The sequence below is a fragment of the Ambystoma mexicanum genome, chromosome 3p, assembly GCF_040938575.1.
Source record: "Ambystoma mexicanum isolate Mex_15411 chromosome 3p, UKY_AmexF1_1, whole genome shotgun sequence".
NCBI lineage: Eukaryota > Metazoa > Chordata > Amphibia > Caudata > Ambystomatidae > Ambystoma > Ambystoma mexicanum.
The window spans coordinates 551052565-551074019 of NC_090925.1; the positions used below are offsets into that span (position 1 = coordinate 551052565).

Here is a 21455-nt window from a genome sequence, read left to right on the forward strand (position 1 = left end):
TGGATGAAACGCGTACAGGAGTGGAAATACCCAGCACACTACGAAAGCGTCCCATAGAGCTCCTCTTGGAGGAAATTCCCTTGAGCAAAATAGTTTGCACTTCCGGTGACACTGGTCGTGAACAGATCCACTTGAGGGGTTCCCCAAAGGGTGAAGATCTCTTTAAGGACTTCCTGAGCTAGTTCCTACTTGTGGGAGACTCTGCTCTGCCTGCTCAGAGCATCCGCCGCCGCATTCTCCTCTCCGGCTAGATGAATTGCTGATAGGGAGATTCCTTCTTGAATTGGCTGAAACCAGAGCTTCATTGCCTCTCTGCACAGTGGTAGTGACCCTACGCCTCCTCTCTTGTTGAGATAGTACATGGCCACTGTGTTGTCCGTCTTTATCGGAACATTCTTTCCTCGTACAGAGGACGGAAAGGCCTTCTTCGCTTGTCTGAATGCCCTCAGATCCAAAAGATTGATATGTAGTTTGGACTCTGATAGAGACCAATGACCGCTGATTGTCAAATCGTTGGTATGGCCTCCCCACTCTGTGAGTGAGGTGTCCATTACTACTGTTATCTCCGGCCATGGTTGCCAAAAAGGTTCTCCCTTCAGAATGTTGTCCTATCAGGCTCACCACAGAAGATCCTGTGTGACCCTGCTTAGAACCTGAAGGAGATCTGTCATCCTTCCTGAGAATTGAGATAATTGAGTCCTGAGAGCCCACTGTACAGATCTCATTCTCAGGCGAGCCTCTGGTACCAGAGAAATGCAGGATGCCATGAGGCAGAACAACCTCAGAAAGTGGAAGGCTGGGAAGCGCTGGGCACTCTGAAATGTGGAGACCATCTGCAGAATGTTTTGAGCCCTCACCTCTGGTGGCGAGGCTTTTCCCAGGGATGCATACAGGACTGCTCCAATAAACTGGAGTCTTTGAGACGGTATCATATTGGACTTCTTGTAATTGAGGGAGAAGCCCAGTCTGTGGAGAGAGTGGCAAGTTACGCTCAGATGTTCCAGGGTTTGTTCGGGTAACTGTGCCCTGATCAGCCAATCAACCAGGTAGGGGTAGACTTGAATCCCCCCCCCTCTCCTGAGACTCTATGCCACCACCACCATCAGCTTGGTGAAATCCCTTGGGGTCGGGGGTTAGCCCAAATGTTAGAATTCGAAACTGATAATGAGAACCTCCAACAGTGAACCTCAGGTACTTCTTGTACTTGTGATGGATTGGCACATGAAAGTCAGCATCCTGAAGGTCCAATGACCCCACCCAATCCTGGAGCTGGAGGACCTGAAGGATCTGAGAAAGTGTGACCATCTTGAACTTGTCCTTTCTCAGGAACTTGTTAAAGTATTTCAAATCCAAGATGCGTCTCAGTCCTTCGTCCTTTTTGGGTATTGGGAGAGTACCGTTGTTTGTTCCTCTCCATTACAGGTACTGGTTCTATAGCACAATTCACTAGCAGGTTTAAAATATCCTGCAACAGGAATGGATCGGGAAACATTTAGAGAATGGTTTCCCGGTGGATGACACTGTGGTCTCTGTATAAAGGGGAGGCAGTAACCATGGGCTACTGTTTCCAGTGCCCATGCAGCTGTAGAAATAGCCTGCCATTCTTTCAAATGCTGTGATAGTCTGCCTCCCACCCGGGTGTTTTGAGACAAGACCTCAGATCCTCTTGACTAGCCTGTCCTCTCACTCTTCCAACTAAGGAATTGTAGCGACAAGACCTACCCCTTCAAGATGATCCGCTGAGTTGAAAAGTCTGTGGCTGCCTAACTGTGGCACTTAATTAGCCACCGCCCTTGAGGTCTGTAGATTTTCAAGGCTCTCATCAGTTTTATTTCCAAATAGATGAGACATCAAAGGGCATGTTGATGAGTCTGGATTGTACATCCGGTGCAAAATCTGGCTTCCTCACCCACGCAAATCTGCGTATGACAGTGGTTGCCGCATTGGCCCTGCTGACACCGTCAGAAGTATCCAGACCTGATTGCAGAGACTTGCATGCAGCCTCTTTGCCATCCCTTATCAGGTTCAAGAAGCTGTCTCTTTCCTCAGCCTCAGGGATGTGATCAGCCGCCATTGTTACGCAGTCACACAGGGTGTGTGTAAACTTTGCCAGGGCACAAGTGGAATTAGACTTTAATGCCATGCTGCTAGCCGGAAATACTTTTTGACCAAGAATCAATCCTTTTGTCATCCCTATCAGGCAGTATGGTTAGATACGCCGTTTGCCTGGAGGCGGATGTAGAAGCCTGAACTTCTAGACTTTGCAGTGTTGGATGACTTGAAGGGTAGCTAGGATTGCTACTTGATGGTCTATTTTTTTTGTTACATTTTTATTGCGGGATTGGATTGTGGAGCTTCCCAGTTTGTAGCAACTCTCTTCTGCAGTGCCACATGGAAGGGTAAGATAGGATCCTTCTGTGGGCCTTGTCCAGTAGGTCTGTCAGGTCGTCCTGTTCAAATACAGTAGCTGTCTACTACCTCGCAGGAAATCTACTACCGTGGAAATTAATGATCTGTAAGACGCATCTGCATGTTCTGCAGGATCTGGTTTTCCAAAATCTAGTTCTGGGGAGGAGTCAACTCCACTGGCTGTTTGTCATGAGTCAAAGTTGTTTGACTCTAGTTTCTTCTGAAATAAAACATTCAGGTGTAGCAGTAGAATTTCTGGACATTAATGGGATCCAATTGGAGACCACCTGGAGGTGTCTCATCAGTAGATTAATATCCCTCATAAATAGAAGTCAGGGAGTTGAAAAATTCTTTTTGGGTAGAGGTTTTCTTGACTTTTTCCCAAAGGTTGAACAAATGGTGTTGGTGGTTTAATCAAAAGCGTTGATGGTTTAAGTATCGACAAAGGTGTTGATGGCGTTGATGACTTATTTTTAGATTTATACGAGGCATTTTGCCCTCAATGTGACAATTTCTCATCTCATCGAGTGCTCGAAGACTCGAGTAGTCTTCGGCTTACCCGGGAGCAGGGGTTTTAGCCTTGGCGTCATGCTCGTCAGCGACCGTAGCATGGCCAATCTTCTTGTGCTTCGAAGGTATCGGAGCCTGATCATCGAAAATGTTAATTTCTCCTAAAGAGTTCCCCCTCCTCTTTCAAAGATTCGGTCAGGCAGACTACCCTTTCTGACCAAGAAGATGGGAAAGAAAACAGTGATATGGGACTTCTCCGATTTTTTTTTTTTAGAGGACGAAGAATGTCTGCTGCTCAAATTAGATCTTTTTTTGATCGCTTTGAGAGGAGAGGAATCTCTGGACCCATGGGATAATATCAATGTAGAAGGAGAGGAAAGGGATTTGGGGACAATCCTACCCAATGCTAATTTAGCCCTGGGCTCTTTTAAGCTACAAAACCATTATATTAAAAAAAAGACAGTCACAAGGGGACTTACTAGTCATCGACGGACAGGATCGACAGTCGCTGGGTACGTGCTCGATGCGCAGGCACCCGAGGCAAACTTTATGCGGGTCCGTGATAGACATCTTGGCGCTGCATCGCATACACTTCTTGAAGCCCAACTTCAGAGTACTCTGAGCAGAAGACAGGCCATATCGACAGGTTTTCGAAGTAAACGGAAGTGTGCCGTTAATCACGAAGCAATCACTATTGCAGAAAAACGGTACGGAATCCAACGGGCGCTGTTCATGGTATATGTACTCGGCGATGACGTCAGCTGAGATGGAAGCCCTCGAGGGACATCAAGTTGACCGTCTCAATGCACTCTGCCGACAAGAGAATTTTTCTGAAGCAGCTAAAGCTGGAAATGACGATATCAAAGATGAGGAATACATGGGAGGAGACAATCCAATCGAAAGAGGAAATCCGAATGTGAACTAGAATTTGTTTCCCCAATCACATCATTCTATGTTTATGTGAAAAGTGAACCAAGAAAAACAAACACCTGTATGTAAATGCAAAATTACACCATTCTCTGAGGTTAAACTCTACCAATCTCTGCTTTTTGTTTCTAATTATACTTGAATTTACCATTACCTTGTTTCTCAAAAGTACACAGATTAGGGTAGTTCAAGAAGAGCATTTCAATCATCAGATTTCAACAGCCAAATCCATTGTTCAGACAGGGACAACTATTAACAATTGGGACGATCAAAGGGTTTAGAAAAAGTTGATTAATATAATTATAGCTAGAAAGGAAGAAGGCACTGCTCTTCATCATCCATATATATCACTCATCTATAAATAGATGTAACTCTAGATATTTATTGAGGCCATTATGGAGCGTGTCATAGTGCACAATTTATCTGGCCTCTGCATGTTTCAATCTTTTTTCTCCATCCGCTATCTTGTATTTTGGGTAACAGTCAAATCACAAAATATTTCAATGATTACATTTTTAGTGCACATCAAAATGTTTGGCTAATGGGTATGCAGGGTCTTTGATATTAATAGCCCTTGTGTGTTGTAAAACCCACATTTTAGCCTCATTAGTGCTCTCTCTATACCACAAATTGCAGTCAAAGCAGAGTACGGAAATTACATATTTACTAGTGCATGAGAGTCACGATTTTACTCTTTATTTGTGAGATCTTGTGAAGCCAACTTGTTTATCAATAAGCCAATTGCTTTCTTATGTTGTATTCCCAGATTCAAAGAGACAGAGTGCTGTAATTAAGTATGCTTGGGACATCAGGTTAGTTGATAGTAAGTTCCTTTTATTAAGTTACATCAAGGGAACAGAGTAAGACCTAAGGAAGACCCACTGGCTCCCACCACCCAGACTCATCTCTCAACTGCCTGGGCTGAGAATTCCTTCAAAAGGTAAACATTCTACTCTCACAAAGCATTCCACCAGTGACCTCAAACCCTACATGCATTCAGTAATAACAGATATAACACAATAAAAGCGCCTCTATTAACTCTTAAATCTTCATCCCTTTTGAAGAGATACCAATGTTTATTCAATGTTTTTCTAATTCCATTAGCCCCATCACTGTAAGTGGTTATAAATCTGAGGCTGTCTGATGTTAAAATCCGATGATATAGTCAGATTCTTAGAAGTCAAAATAAACGCTCTCTTCTGTTTGCAATCCATGTTGTAAGCTCGATAAATAACATGTCTCCGATATTTTCTTTTGTGAAATCGACTAGCAACCATTTAAGACCTTTAGGATAAGTGTCATCAGCATCCACGACTGAGGTCTTTATGATAAAGCTCACTTACAAAAGTCTGCTCTTGAATCATTATCTAAATACAACATTTCCTCACAACTAGGATATTCTATAAAGTGTAGATTTCTTCATTATTTTTCAATTTACAGATGAACGTTAGTAGATCCTTAGATGTACCATCCCATATTATGAATGGGTCATCTATGCACCTACACCACATGACCACTTTGGCTGTATACTGTTGTAGCTGTTCAGAATATAATATATCTCTTCTTCCCAATTTCCCATAAACAGATTTGCATGAGAATGAGCGCAAAGTGCCCCCATGGCTATACCACAGTTTGTGGTAATACTGTCCATCAAACGGAAAAGCATTATGCTTCAGGCAAAGGGCTAACATTTCAATTAACATCATAGAATGTTCTGTGCAACCTAAGAACTCATGGATAGATAGTGTTTCCCTGCTGATATACCTTGTTCTTGATTGATGCTGGTATATAAAGATAGCACGCCAAAGTACACAGCAAATATCTACTTAACCAGGGAATCCCATGCATCTTACTTAGGAAATCTGTAGTATCTCTCACATAGAAGGGTACAGTTTCCACAAAATGGAAAAAGGAATGTATTGACGCACTTAAAGGTTTTTTCCAAATAATGATTCATTCGAAAACTACCATCGATCCTACCTTGTGGTCTTTTCATTTTCTTGTGAAGTTTTGGTAGAAAACCAGAGTTCTAAGAAAATTGTGGGTCAAATACTGTTTCTCTTCCCCCATTGTAACAATCCCACCTCATCCTCATAATTGTTGAAGCATCTCTTCATGATTTTATAATCTGGATAGGGATTTGTAGGCAATTTCTTATAATTTATCATCTCCAAGTACTTATAGGTCAAACGGGGGTTACATTAGCTTTATGGATGTTTACGAACAGCCATGAACCTTCAAATGTGTCTTGCAGTGCACATCTGAGACTGCTCATGTTCTTGTTACATACACATTTGCTTAATGAAGATAAGGGTAAAACAGGCATTTGAAGTGTTGCTTTTATTGTTAGGTAATGCTGGCGACAGGGGCTTAAGGATGATCACACAATTAGCCCTTTGCTAGTCGCAGTGGGCTTCTGCTAATGGAGACATCTGTGTTTCAGAACTTCGGCACAAACAAGAGGCCAGGTAGAGAGCCAATGCAGAACCAAGCAAAGCCAAAACGCATGCAGGGCTTGCAAATCAAAAGAAGGTGAGGGACATGGTTATTCATTTTACTTATTTATTGCATTTATTTGCAGCACCCAAACCCATAAGTATCACGGTGCTGATGTGTTCACAGGCATCATCTGTGAATTATAGTGCCTGAAGGCATCCTTGGTTAGGACATCTTTATTATACCGATAGCTGGCTTACAGCTACAATTACGCCATTGAACTTTGTTGGCTCAAAGAGACCCCAGTGGGCTGTGATTGGGCAGTAAGGGGCAGGTAAGGGGTGGGAATGGCCAAAGAGACAAGCATGGCCATAGGCAGTCAATGGGTGGTGTGAGTGTAAAGACTGGAGGGTGGGGGTCTGTTCTTCTGCTCTCTGTATGGTAGAGGAGAGGTACAGAGGACCCCAGCCAAGATTCTCTATTACGGTAGCAATGGACGAGCAATCAAGGCCTAGCTTCTCAGGAGGTTATGCAGGCTGGTTCCTCAAGTACAGCGTAGTCCCCAAGCACCCACAAAGGAATGTCCACACACTGTATTAGTTAAAATACAGCCTTTATATAATTAAGGTTCAAGATTATATACACAATCACAATAACTCACTTTGTGCTCAGTTAATCTACAAGGGCAAATATATACAGTTCTAAGCGGTACCGCAATTATTATCAGATTTCATTGAAGTGCATCAACTGTACTCTGGTCAAATGTCACACAAACCACTTAATAAAGGTAACCAACAATAGATATAGAAGGGAAAAGCAGTTGGTTAGAACAATCGGCAGAATACTGGCCCCAACCACTAGACAGTTGTGTGGAGCTCCACCCCTCAACCCCCACCTGGGCAAACTGTAAAATAAAGATATATAGCGAGCCCAGTCCATATATTGTTCTATAAGTCTTAGTTTTCTTCTATAATGTTTCTACCACCCCAATGTGCATGGAATAGCAGAGTTTGACGACGAGTTGACAGATCCTTCTTGAGCGACTCCCTTTAAAGCAGGAGCCACGGATCGAGATCCCTCGAAGAAAGTGAACTCTGCGTCGAGGCGGCAGATTCGCTCCCAGCGGTGCTCTACGACGACGTTTCGAAGACGTCCTGCAAGGAAGAGGCATGCAGGGCACCTTGATGTCGATAGTTCAGGACCGCAAAGAGCTTGTGAAGAACTGTGGCCTAGCAAGGGCGTTGAGTCGTCCGGCGTCTCTACAGTTTTTGGGTGGAGGGAAACCCACCAGCGGATGCTCCTCAGCGCATCGATGGCCTGGCCTTCTCCAGCGGGATAAGGCGGGCGGCAGTGCGGACGAACACGTCCTTGAATCAAAAGTCTTAGGCAAAGGAGTTTTGCAGATATGGTCGTCGATGGCACGGCGTCAAGTGGTCCACGCTTCTGGGCAACACGGCTTCGACGGGCCTCCAGCGGTTATAGCAAACCTTCAGACCCTGGTCGACGACGGTGGACGGAATGTCTGGTGCTCATCTTCCTTCTCCTCGGCAGTCCCCGTCTCCGGTCGGCAGCCTGTCGAGGGTCTGACTTCCATGGAGCTTCGGCAAAGGTTAGCAGTGCTTGATGGTCCTCGGAGACAGGAAGAGGGCGCCTAAACAGGTCCTCTTTTGGAATAGTCTCGACGGCTCTGCAGCTTTCGGATTTCGGCAAAGGGAGACAGCAGTCCACCTTCTTCAGGCTCGGCTTCGAGATTCAGCTTCAGCTCCAGTTTCTGAACGATTTCTAGCAGTGAGAGGCCCCCAGATATACTAGTTGATCTCCCATTCATTCTGCTGAGTCACACTCAGGCAACCAATCACTCAGAAGGGTATTCAGCAGCAGTCAGCCAATCAGGCATACAGTGCATTCAGGCCATTCTCCTCCCTCTCAGACACTAACAAGGAATGTGTATTGGGATAAGTACCCAGCCATTCAACGCAACACACTGCATTCACACCAGTTCCCGCTGGGCAGGGCTGTCTCAGTCATTGTGCGGAACACCAGATACTAGACATCCACAGCAAGAAGTGCATATTGGTCACACATGCCATTCACCCAGGTCCCACCCACAGGGCGTACCCACAACATAGTCACTGGGAAGGCTCCAGCCAGTCTGGCCTGGACTTCACAACACCATATATGGAACTTCCACCCAACAGCCAGTCAGGGGGAAGGGACAGCGTCAGGGCTTCCCAGGACTGTGGGAAAAGAAGTTAATAGGCAATAGAAAGCAAGAGCCAACAGGGGCCGCCTTGTTTCCCCATCAGGCAGGAACTGGGTATCCCAAAATGGAGGATACTTGGGGCACCTGTCAAATTCAGCATGAAGCTGCCACCAGCCCATACCCTGCTCTGTGGGCCAGACACAGGTGCCCAAAAACATACAATAGGGGCACAGGGTTGCACCCCAACCAATGGATGCCATACGGGTATCCCTTGGGTCTCTACACCAAACCAAAAACAGGAAGAGCTGCACTGCCAGGAGTCCCACATGGACTCCTGGGCAGGAAACAATACAGAACACAAGTAAAAAAGGAAAGGACTACAGGACAAGGACAGGGTGGCCCTGTCCCTCCAGTCCATTTCCAGCATCACAGTGCAATCTGAGGGCTTCCTCACTTTTCCCTAACATATCCTCCTCCCAGGTGGCCAGGGAAAGGCTGTTGCTATCGGATCATGACCCTTGCGGTGTATATGCGAGGGAGGACTATTGAGTGGAGATCAGGCACCCTTAGGTGAGACACTTTTACCCGCCCCCCCCATTTCCCTTTCATGATGAGTCCACTATTCCCCCAGACCTTTATAGGCTATGAAGGGGCCCCCGAGGGACCCTCGGATGTGGAAACAAGGCACAGTCACCACACACTAATAGATATGCCAGGCACACGGTTCTGTTCCCAAAATCTAGGGTTTATTGCACACAAAATAGTCCCAGTTGGCCAATTGGTCCCACGCCCCGCGACGTGTGTCTAACAGACCTCGGGGGACGCAAGAGAGCGTGAAACTTACATCAGTTACATATATGCAAACGGAGCATCCTACAATCAGTAATGACACATTTGATACCGCCCCCAATTCATTTCCCTTTGAATTAGAGGCGATGATTGACCATTGTGACAAATATGACACCTTAGACCACCATATTTAGTAACAGTTATCTCCAGTTTTACAGACACCATTCTTTATTTGCGAGAACACAGCGTTTCTGTTTTTCATGGGCAAGCTGCGCGTAGGAGACTGGCACATGCCAGGCCTCACTATCTCCAAGTTTCGATTCTCGCTCTAGAAGTCAGCCCGCTCTCTGGGGCCTCACTGGGCTCAGAAAGGGGGGCCGTAAAGAAGATCATAATTCAACTCTTTAAATGCTAGTTTTGTACATTGCTATTCTTTCAGGAGACTCGCTGGCATTCGTGTACTGATTAAATGCCTTGCTCCCTGTCTTCAAGCATATGTGAGGGAGGGAATCAGCATTTCTGTCTGGCTCTCCAGTGTAATGTTTCAACATGTTTCTTAGCCTTGGACCATTTAAGCGAAATAATATCTACAGTAAAGCAGTTTTACATTAGGCAAAGTGGCAACGTTAGAGAGAGCAGAGAGAAAACAAAATGGCGATTCTGGTCATCTTAAAATGGCTTCACTCTAGTTAAACTAATAGCTACGTAATAACTAATGACTAATGAATATATATTCTTACAATGTAAATGAGGCGGTTGGTCTTCGGCCAACCAATTATCATTCATTTCCGAACCATCAAGGGGCGTTTGGTTTTTCTGGCCTGACAGCTATTGCCAGTCCCTTCCCTATTTTGCCAGAAAAACATACCCCAAGAGACACAAGTTAGGTACTGGAACGAGGAAGAGACAAGTTAGAGAAATAGATCCTCTTTTTTTTTATTGCCGCACACATGTGCACACACCAGTTAAGTACTGGGATGAGGAGGAGGCAAGCAAGAGCATTACACAACTTACAAGCCGGCAATGAGCGATCTAGTCCTTATTAGACCAATCAACTTGGCGGGAGGTTTAAAAGCAGAAGGAACGATGGAAATGGGAGTCATCTTTGGAAGCAGATCTAGGAACTGCAGGACAAACGCCGACCTCTCCAGGCAGACGGAGTGCTCGACAGCCCCAGTTAGATGCAGAGTGTATGCAGCTGGAAGACAGACTGAAGGAAGCTGGAGGTCTGTGGTGAAATACGGAAAGGGATACAGCGTGACCAGGCAAAGCTCCGGAGTGACACTTGAGCTGCGAGAGAAGCATCAGTGGCAGGCGCGAAGCCACAGAGCCGCTGTGGAGAGTGAGGCACTGCATGAGAGTTTATGGAGGTGAGAGCCTTGCTGGAGTGCCATAACACCCACCGGTGACTCAATCTAGGCAGGGGGCCCCAGGGGCAGTAGGCTAGCATCAGACGTGTGAGAACTTTAATGAATGCGGAACTAAAGGAAAGCAAGCACTTTTGAATACTGATCAGAATGATAGCAGTTTTGTGAAATCTCACACTATAAAGGAACAGTTTAACTTGAGAACAAGCATTGGCAAGAGCCATAGAAACATATGAAAATGCAATAAGTGAATAGTGGCAAAACCAGCAATGTTAAAGCATCATGGGGATGTGAAATGAGAATAAACCAAGCACCATTGTAGAGCTGAAACAGCGGCAATGTGCAAACTAGGAAGAAGTGGCAAGTAAGTTGTGTCAGTTGCATGACCTGTAATGGGTGGACAGTGTGGTCCGACAACTGCACCTAGACAGTACACCTACATATTGAAAAGCCACTTAAAACACCTGCAAAGAAGATTTTGATTGAATACAAGGGAAATTTGGTGTGAACTGAAATTAAGGCACTATACTTTGTGAAATTGGTGAAAGGTAACCAAACCAGAAGAGTTGGAAAAAAATCACTAAGTCATGTTTTGGAAATGTTGCAAGACTTGAAAGCTTGGGGAAGGGAACCCCTTTGCCAACCAAGAGCTGTAAGAAGCTCTGAACTTTTAATTGAACACTTCTCATTTTGACACCGACATCCCTACACATTGTATACAAATAGATGTGAGGGCAAGCATAGGTTTTGGACAGAGAATGACATTTACTTTGGACTTCCTGGCGCAGACTATCCTTAGTTTTATTTAGGTAGGGAAATCCCACCTTAGCATAGGGCAAGCTAGGCCTTTTTCCAACCCTTTTTCTGGTTAATAAACGTTTGTAGCCCAAACTTCAGTACAGTTGTCTGTGTCTACTTCAAGATGCCTTCACAGTGGATAAATAACCAAATATCACCCACAGGATATAGCAGCCTAGAGATAAATAATTGTGCTTAGCAGGACTTATACAACCGGTCAACAGCAAATTAGATGAGTGGATGGACTGTTGCATCATTCAGATAATGTTCATTTAAGACTTGACCACATAGGAAGCCGTTCCCGGCCGACAAAACCAGTGGCAAGATGAGCAAATGGAACAAGAAAACACTTACCGTAGGACATGAACCGTGAAAAAATAGTTGCACATCAGAGAAGTGCCAAAAGTGGACAATAGAGCGTTCTTGTTTGCAATCCCACATGGCATACAATCCTCAATTCATTGGGCTCATCTCTGCGACAAACAAAACGTCCCAGAAAAAAAGCTGGCCAATAAAGTGCATGCCTTTCATGATTAAGCACTTCACTTCCCCTCGCAGAAGGAAGTAGTTTATGAAAACAGCACTTTGCATGCCTCAGTCACAGGGCCCTTAGAGTGTTGCCAGGGTTCAAGTGCCACACCTTTCATTCCCTCTGCATACAGCCAATAAGTGACTTCAATCCAGCACTCCACTAAGTCAATGCTTAGTATGGGATGCCCAATGGAAGCCCTTATTTATATCTTTTTATGTCAAAGTTCTTTAAATCTGGATGATGAACCCTTATATAACGCCCCTCTCTTTGAATCTCCCCGACCTCACTGAGCCAAGAAGTAGCTTTGTTTTGCAAATTAAAAGGTTTATTTGAAGAATTGAACAATATATATCACACTTTTATGAATAGAATAATATCTGAATAGCACACTTATGCATATGAACGTAATCAGCAATGGGTAATATTACAATATCAACAATCTCTTTAATCAGTTAGGAGAAGGTAGAGGAAAATAGTGTAGCAGAGAATACTTTGTATGAGTTCAAAGAAATGCAATGATGGGAAAGAATGCAACACAGAAATAAACTTGATATGGTCTCAATCAAAAGACAATATGATGACTCTTTCCACTGTGACTACTCACTCCCCCCACTATGCAATATGAAGAGATGGAAATGAGGGCACACAGGTTTCAGAAATACAATCAATAATGCAGTTCAATCCCAGTTCCCCCATCAAGCTTAGAGAAAACAGGCATGATTTTAAAACAGGCAAAAATACTTTTGAATGTGATGGCAATGAAAGGGAAAATATGCTAAAATGATTGTAATTCACTAAAAGAGATTCAGCACTAGCGAGAATTACTTTGGATTGGTACCGGTCAAAACTAGCAATGATTCATGAATGATTATCAGATTGAAATGAAATTCAGCAGTTGAAAACAGCTATTTTGACAAGTGGTGAAATGGAGCTAAATTGCAATTCGCTGCAATTTCTCCACGTGCAGGAAACATGATTGCGGAAAAACTATAAGGAATTGGAATGTCGTTTTTCGTTAGAAAGCTTAGGATATTAGCTTCAAAATGACAGTTAAATTTTGGTTCTAGGACGTGCGGTTCCAAAGTTAGAGATTTTTGTGAAGGTAGATTTTTCAGAAACAGAATCAAGATTTCAAAAAATGACAGATGTGCTTTAAAGATTTACCAACAAGGATAGGCTTATACTAAGGAGCTATGAAGAAGCAAGACACTCAAAGGGCAGCCACCAGAACAGCGGTGCCTCCGCTCTGATCTCTGTCCGTCAAAACACTTGTCCTTCTTCAGAAAATATCAGCACAAAGATTATTGCTACAATTATCAAGAATTATGAGTAGGAGAGAATAATTAAGTATAGACAACAGAGGTTCTGTAATGCAGTTCTGGACAGATTGAAATGGATGGGATAGTATTACTTCAAACTAAGAGATTGGTTATGTACAGTTCTAGACTAGATGATCACTCCTAGCTTTGGAATGGAGTGGGCCCTGTCAAAGATCTGGTCAAGGGTTTGGGTAGTATTCTCTCGCCACCGGACAGGTTCTGCTCTCAGCACTGCGGTCTGCGTGGCCTCTTGGACTGGATCTGACGGGTTCTGGATACAGCTCTGCTTTCTGGGTCTGGATCTGGGTTCTAGCACAGGGTTCTTAGCTAGAATAGCAACACAGCACAGCCTGGCTGTTGAATGCGAGAGCCCCTTGGAGGTTTAGGGGTTAGAATCAGGTTGCTAGGTTCTGCAGGCCTGCTGAGAAGGGTTCAGCTTTTGGGTTAGGCCTCTTCTGCTTCAAGGTTCTAGAGTTTGGTTCTGGAGCCTTGTTTCTGGATCTATGTCTGGAGTCTTTCTGTGGGGTGCTTCAACAAAAAGAAAATCGGTTGAGAAGTGGAAAGTGTCTGTCTTGCCTGTCCTAAGCAGTCTCTATTTATGTATTTCCAAAGTGGGTGGGGAGGCTTATTCTACAATGCCCAACCCTCTAAGGATCTGATAGGTTGGAGGATTCCCTGTCCCCTGAATGGAGACAGGATCAGCGTGTCATCCTGGGTCATCTTTATGGCTTGGGGAAAAACACTCCCCTTGGTCTCTGTATAGCTTATCTTATTTTTGATAAAACACATATTTACAATATACACAACTTGTTAATACTACATAAACCATATAATAGATTAACTAAGGTACAATTCTGTTCAACTCATCTTCCTAAGAGCTTGGGTTCAGAAATGACCACTTTTTGCGCTTTTGGGTGGGTTTCTCAATATTATTTCCGCACCAATTTTTAGATATGTATGCACACCCCATCTGAGCACAATTCTGTAGTTTTTCCGGTTCCTGGCATAAATTTAGTAGCTACAATATGAATTCTGGGGTTTGGACTCGGAACATCGCACAGATTCCAGCTTAGTCTTAAACGGTGGGTGAATTCTTCATTTTAACAATCTCAAAGTTTCACATTTTGATCAAATTCAGTGTAATTTGTTATAGGCATTTTTCTAAAACATATATTTGCTCAATGTTAAATCCACATTTCAGTCTGGTCCGCCCCCAGAGCTGTGCTGACTCCGAGGTCACATGTCTCTCCTTCCTGGCAGCAGTTTGTTTTCAGTCACACCCGAATTAGCATTTTCTATTCAGCCCAAGGATTCCTTTGTCTGCACTGAGAGCAACAGGCCAGGGTGCCACTCCCAGTTCCTTTTGACACCAGCCTGTTAATCTCTTAGCCAAGGGCAGAGGGAAGTCCCCTTTGTCCAGGGAGAAGGTGTGGAATTCATTTGAACACAGTGTGGGAAACTTAACTCTTAACCCAATGTCTAAAAAAATTGTCTTTCCTTATAATATAAGCCACATTTTTAACACATACATTAAACAGTTTCTTGCTTCAAGCCTTTTCAGAATATAGTTTTAAATTGTATCCACCTCTTAGAAAGTCTTTCTTTGGCATAGTTTGGGCTCAATGTACAACTTTACACAAAATGGTTTTAAAAAACGCCGGCTTCTGGTAGAGGTGAGTAACGGTATTACACCCATTTTTGACTGATTTCTTCCAGCAAGCAATCCTCAAAAGTGGACTTTGCTCAGATAACATACTTCTGTGGACCTTATATTTATGGGGATTCTTGCAATATAATGATGTGGAACCCCCCAAGAAGGAGGTTGGATATTTTTAGGTGGTTTGTGAGCCATGATTTTTGCACATTTTTGACAATCAAGAAAACGGATTTCCACACAGCTCTGTTTCTTTTTGGCAATTAGCATTGCTTTTTCAAGTGATTTCAGGCTATTTTGTGGGTAGCCCAATGGTGGGTTTTGGCAGTGGTCTCCTGTGTTACCACTGACACAGGCAAAAGTAGATGGTGGCCTATTTTTCAGGTTTTCACTGCACACTTTCTAGTGGTTTCTGGTGAGCAGCATGCTTTCCGGCGGGCATTATGATGTTTCTGCTGCCAGCAAGGCACAGTGATGTTGCAAGGCTTGGATTATTGGGTTAAGACATCCCAGAAGCCTGCCACAGACTGCAGGTATACTGAAGAACTTCCTAGGATCAAACCGTTTGGTTGAACATGTGTTCCATTAAGGATCTTGAAATGTGTCTTTCCAAATAACATTGGGGGAAGTGTTGCAATGTGACAAGTGAAGTCTATATCCCCAATGCCTCTAAAGTAGAGGTTTACCACCAAGTCCAAGATGTTTGATAAGTGTCAGAGTAGATATCCAGAGGCTGTCTGGAGAATTATCCAAATGAAGAACACATTGTATTGTGTGACGATTCATGGGATCACGTCACTTCTGCCCAAAGTGAAGCCCTTCCATGTGAGGTCACTAGCCTATAGTCCCCCTAGGGGTGGTAAAAAATGGGAAGACCTCAGAGGGAGGGATTCCCCCCTATGGGGACAAGGACTCCTGTTCCATGATGGAATTCCCTATTCCTCCGTCCCTAAAAACTATGAAACCGTTAAGATCTGTCGAGGTTCAGGCTAACAGTACTACTAAGTACTATTGTTACTGTTACACTCCTCCTCATCTTCCTATAAGAATAGACATCTTTAATATGAACACTCCGTCTAAACAGGATTTGTACTATGAAGAACATTCGCAGAGTCATGCAGAACACATGTGAAACATACTGGGACGAGATGGCCCCTAGGAGGCAAGAGGAGTACCAACTAAGCCAGACGACAGACTATGGCACTCCGCTAGGGAGGTCCTAGACCAACTAGATAAAAAGCAAAAAGAACTCTGTAAAGAGAGCAACAGGTGCGTAGCCTGATGAGCTTGGGAAATTCTAACCAGTAGAGAAGACAGGATGTAGCAGGAGCAACCCAGACGCTTGGAGCAAGTCAAACTGGTAGCTGGAATCCGGGAGACAGTAGTGTAACCTTGAGGAGGTGGACCGAATGGTTCCACAAACACGCTGATACCGCCTATCCAGAACACCCACGGACACACAGCAGGACCAGAAAGAGAAGAGACAAGCCGAACAAGCGCTCACTGGGAGTGCATAAGCCGGACGCCCTAGGAAGGACTGCTGACATGCTCCGACCCAAGTAAAGTTAATGAGAGCTATGGGAGACACGGTACTGGAGTGGGGGCGTGTGAAGCAAGCCTATGGAATGATCTCCCTCGTCCCAGCAATTGCACTAAGGATAAGAACAGTTGGGAAGAATGTCTTGGAAGGAATCACTTTAATTTCAATAACTGTTCTAACAGTAACCAAAGTGAACAGAGCCTCTGAAGCATTATCCCTGGTCTCAGTAAGGAGGACAAGACTGCTACCGTCAGAGCTAGTGAGTGTGATACATTCAGGAGAGCCATAAGAGAAGCCTTGAGGGAACTAGAAGTGCTCATACGAACTATTGTGCAAAACAGATATTAAAGCACTGAGTCACGGAACCAGGAGAAGGGAGTCAGTCGCCTGGGTTGCATTTATTGAATAAGAAACTAAAGGTTGTAAAGGATTGTCAAGAGAAGGTTTAACTTGCAGAGCCACGAGAAGGGAGTTGTTCTCCTGGCATTTTCTCTTCAATAAGAACAACTGAGATAAAGACTCTTAGACATTGCTCCTAGAGTTGATTCCTGCAAAACAAGGACTGTTCGCCTGGTACTATTTAAGTTTCTGTCTGTTTAGTGGTAGGGCTAAAGCAGAGGAGATTTTTGGTCAGACAGCGGATAGTCATTTGGACTTCCACCCGGATGACTACCAACCCAGTTATTCTCGGTTAGGTATGGACAACCCTCTAGAATAAATGGAAAGATATGTGTTCTCTTCTTTCTTTAAATAAAAAGCATACTGAAATACCACCCTTCACTGCAGCATGCCACATTTGTTGAAATCAAAGTCTATATTCCAAATACATCAGAGAGGGAGCTAGCGAGGATGAGTGCAAGGGCAGGTGAGTAGGGAAGCAACGAGTGCAGGAGGGTTCTAGGGAGGGAGCAAGAGAGGGAGGGGGGCCAGAGAGAGAAGGAGGGGGCCAGAGAGAGAGAGAGAGAGAGAGAGAGAGGAGGGGGCCAGAGAGAGAGAGAGAGAGAGAGAAGGAGGGGGCCAGAGATGGAGAGACAGAGATAGAGAGAGAGAGAGAGAGCAAGAAGGAGGGGGCCAGATAGCGAGATAGAGAGAGAAGGAGGGGGCCAGATAGAGAGAGAAGGTGGGGGCCAGATAGCGAGATAGAGAGATAAGGAAGGGGCCAGAGATAGAGAGAGAGATAGAGAGAGAGAAGGAGGGGGCCAGAGAGAGAGAGATAGAGAGAGAGAAGGAGGGGGCCAGAGATACAGAGATAGAGAGACAGAGAGAGAAGGAGGGGGCCAGAGATACAGAGATAGAGGGAGAGAGAGAGATAGAGAGACAGAGAGAGAAGGAGGGGGCCAGATAGAGATAGAGAGATAGAGAGATAGAGAGATAGAGAGACAGAGAGACAAGGAGGGGGCCAGAGAGAGATAGAGAGAGATAGAGAGAGATAGAGAGAGATAGAGAGAGATAGAGAGAGATAGAGAGAGATAGAGAGAGATAGAGAGAGATAGAGAGAGATAGAGAGAGATAGAGAGAGATAGAGAGAGATAGAGAGAGATAGAGAGAGATAGAGAGAGATAGAGAGAGAGGAGGGGGCCAGAGAGAGAGAGAGATAGAGAGAGGAGGGGGCCAGAGAGAGAGAGAGAGAGAGAGGGAAGGAGGGGGCCAGATAGAGAGAGATGGAGAGAGAGAGAGAGAGAGAGAGAGAGAGAGAGAGAGAGAGAGAGAGTGAGAGAGAGAGATAGAGAGGAGGGGGCCAGAGAGATAGAGATAGAGAGGAGGGGGCCAGAGAGAGAGAGAGATAGAGAGAGGGGGCCAGAGAGAGAGAGATAGAGAGAGGAGGGGGCCAGAGATAGAGAGAGAGAGAGAGACAGAGACAGAGAGAGAGAGAGAGAGAGAGGAGGGGGCCAGATAGAGAGAGGGAAGGAGGGGGCGAGATGGAGAGAGATAGAGCGAGATAGAGCGAGATAGAGCGAGATAGAGCGAGATAGAGAGAGATAGAGAGAGATAGAGCGAGATAGAGAGAGATAGAGAGAGATAGAGCGAGATAGAGAGAAGGAGGGGGCCAGAGAGAAGGAGGGGGCCAGAGAGAAGGAGGGGGCCAGAGAGAAGGAGGGGGCCAGAGAGAAGGAGGGGGCCAGAGAGAAGGAGGGGGCCAGAGAGAAGGAGGGGGCCAGGAAGAAATAAAAGGAGGTGTGGTGCAAGGAAAAAGGCGCCAGTCAGAGAGAGGAGAGGGTGAGCGATGTTAGGGAGGGGTGATTTGAGGGGGGTTAAAGGAGTGGGTGGTATGGTGCTCAGATGTATGGGGTCAAGAGGGGTTGAGGTGTGAGTGAGAGGGGCTGAGGTATGTGAGGGAGAGGTGTATGGTAGGAAAGATGTAAAGAAATGACTATGGCAGGCAGGGATGGACAATAATGGGGCAGAGGGAGAGGGAATGAAGAGCAGTGGGAAGGAGGGAGGCGCAGTGGGAAGGAGGGGAGAGTGGGAGGGACAGAGCATGCAAATAAAAGGAATGAGGGAGGGAATGGAGGAGAGGAGAAATAAGATATGGATTGAAAAAAGGAGAGAGTGAGAGACGCCCTGCACAGGGATTAAGCGGAGGGCGGGTGCAGCTTCCCCATTTTGAACTATACTATCTGGCTGTCGCTGGGTGGTTGGCAGATACAGAAACAATAGAGCATACATTTCCGAGTGCAAGAATAGCTCCATATTTGCTTCAGGAGGTGCTGTGGTTAAAAGGAGGTAGAGTTAAAGAACCCCCACTGTGCCTTCTACAGTTGAGGAGAATTATTTGAACCAGGACCAAGATGTTGTTACAACTAGGAGACCTTACTCTCCTATCCCTTGAGGAGCGATATATGGTGGAAATGCTGGAGATTTAGCTCAGAATAGGCGCTATTGGGAAAGCGAGGGATTAGATACGGTTGGGGATTTGCTCTCACCAGAAGGACCCGTGAAGTTCCAAGAGATAGTTGAGGGGTTTGGAATTAGCAAGGGACAGTTATTAGTACACTCCAGAATGGTGCATTAGGTGAAGAGTAGGTGGAGAGGTTGCCCGGTTCGCCGGGAGGATGACAACTTGCTAGGACTGCAGCATGTAGTATCAGAAGTTGGACATGGTGTGTATAGATTGTACAAGGGACTGCTGTAGGCAATAGCCATAGATAACCCCAATGGCAGGAGTAAATGGGAATCAGACATGTGCAGAGTTCACGGATCCAGAGTGGTTCCAGGTGCTGATGTATCCGGATAAAAGGTCTCCTGGAATGCTAGGTTAACGCTAACGCAGCTGTGTGTGCCTCATAGAGCCTATATGACGCCACATCTTATTTCACAATTTTCGGGCTAAGGGGAAAAGAAATGTCTGAGGTGTGGGGAGGGAGGTGCCGACATGATGCATATGGTTCTGGACATGACCAGTGATTTGAAGATTCTGGCAGGAATGGAAATGGGTTTAGGAGGGAGGAGACGTGGTATAACTAAATATAATTTGGCCCCAGAGGCTTGTCTCTTGAGAATGTTCGCGCAACCTAAGCACACTAAACCTGAGACTAGACTGATGGACAGTGCCTGGGTGTTGGGAAAGAGGATGATTGCCAATGAATGGAAGTCACAAGAGGTCCCACGAATAGAGGGATGGTGGGACGATCTAAGACATTGGACCATGGCTGAAGCCACAGTATGATTTGACGCTGTGCTACCTGGGAGTGGTGAGAACCTTGACAATGTGGCAACCTGGAACGCCTTGTACAGGCACCGTTTAAGCTCACTACATGATAAACCCCCATGACTTTTCGTCGAAGCACAGATGATAATGGGAGAGAAGATCAAGAGAGACGAATGCACGTTTGCAATTAATTAGAATAAGACTACAGTGGAAGGATAGGGAACAACTGGTGAATATGTTGTACAGTAAAGCTGTGTTCATGTTAGTTTTATGCTGAGTTACAGGAGGTGGCGGGTGGAGGGGTATGGAGTAATGTACGATATGACAAAGACTGACACTAGCAATGTGATGCTATATGTGAAAAAAGCAATAATAAAAAGTTTTTATGAAGCTGGTCACCACATAACGCATCATGGCACGAGAGCAGAACAGCAACATCTACTTGCCAGCATAAAACAAACAAGTAGATGTTTAGCTTTATACACAATGGAGAGTGATCCACAATGAATCAAAGATATTGGGAAAGAATTCCACATGAAAGCAGTCTGAACGGAAATGGATCTGCCTCCCCATTTCACAAGAACTGGGGACAGAAAAGGGGCCCTAAGAGGCAGACACAAGTGCACTTGTGGGAACATAGGGAGAGAACCGGTCCTGCAGAAAAGTTAGACCATGACAGTTTGTGCTCTGTGGACCGAGCAGAGAGACAAACAAAACAACGTTGTGCAACCGGTAGCCAATGAAGTGAGCACAGCACCGGGAAGGTATGATCTTGCCACCCCAGCCTTAAAAGAATCCTGGCCACCATATTCTGGACTGGCTAAAGCCGCAGCGGTATCCTGTTAGAAGTCCCAAACCTAATCTAGTCATCTAGAAATAAAAGATTTCATTAGTCGAACATTTTGTGAAAAAGAATAGAGAAATCTGTGAAGGGCACGAACACTGTAAAACCAAGATCAAATCAATGTACTGATCTGATGCTTTAAGGGAGGAATCAAATCAACTTTAAATATGAATCGTCTGGAGGACCTTACAAACTGTTTACAAGACAATTAATTCATCCAAAATGTATAGGCAAATTTATTTAGTTTTTCACGTAACTACACTCCACCGATTTGACATATGTTCTCACATAACTAAGTTTCTAGTAATTATTAGCTGCTTCCAATACACCATGGTCGTCTAACTTCCTCAGGAACACAAAGAGAACTGGTGATTTTTGAGGACTGAATAATTACCCAACATGAAAAATAAACACATACAAAATGCTAGTCTAAAATTTGATTCGAAAGCTATTAATGTGCAAAAACTGTTAATAAGCA

General features: G+C 44.9%; 1 protein-coding gene across 1 annotated transcript in view; it reads right to left on the bottom strand.

Moving 5' to 3' along the window:
* ARFGEF2 (ARF guanine nucleotide exchange factor 2) overlaps window positions 1-21455 on the bottom strand; it is a 2106550-nt gene that overhangs the window by 1795903 nt on the left and 289192 nt on the right. The window lies entirely within an intron of this gene.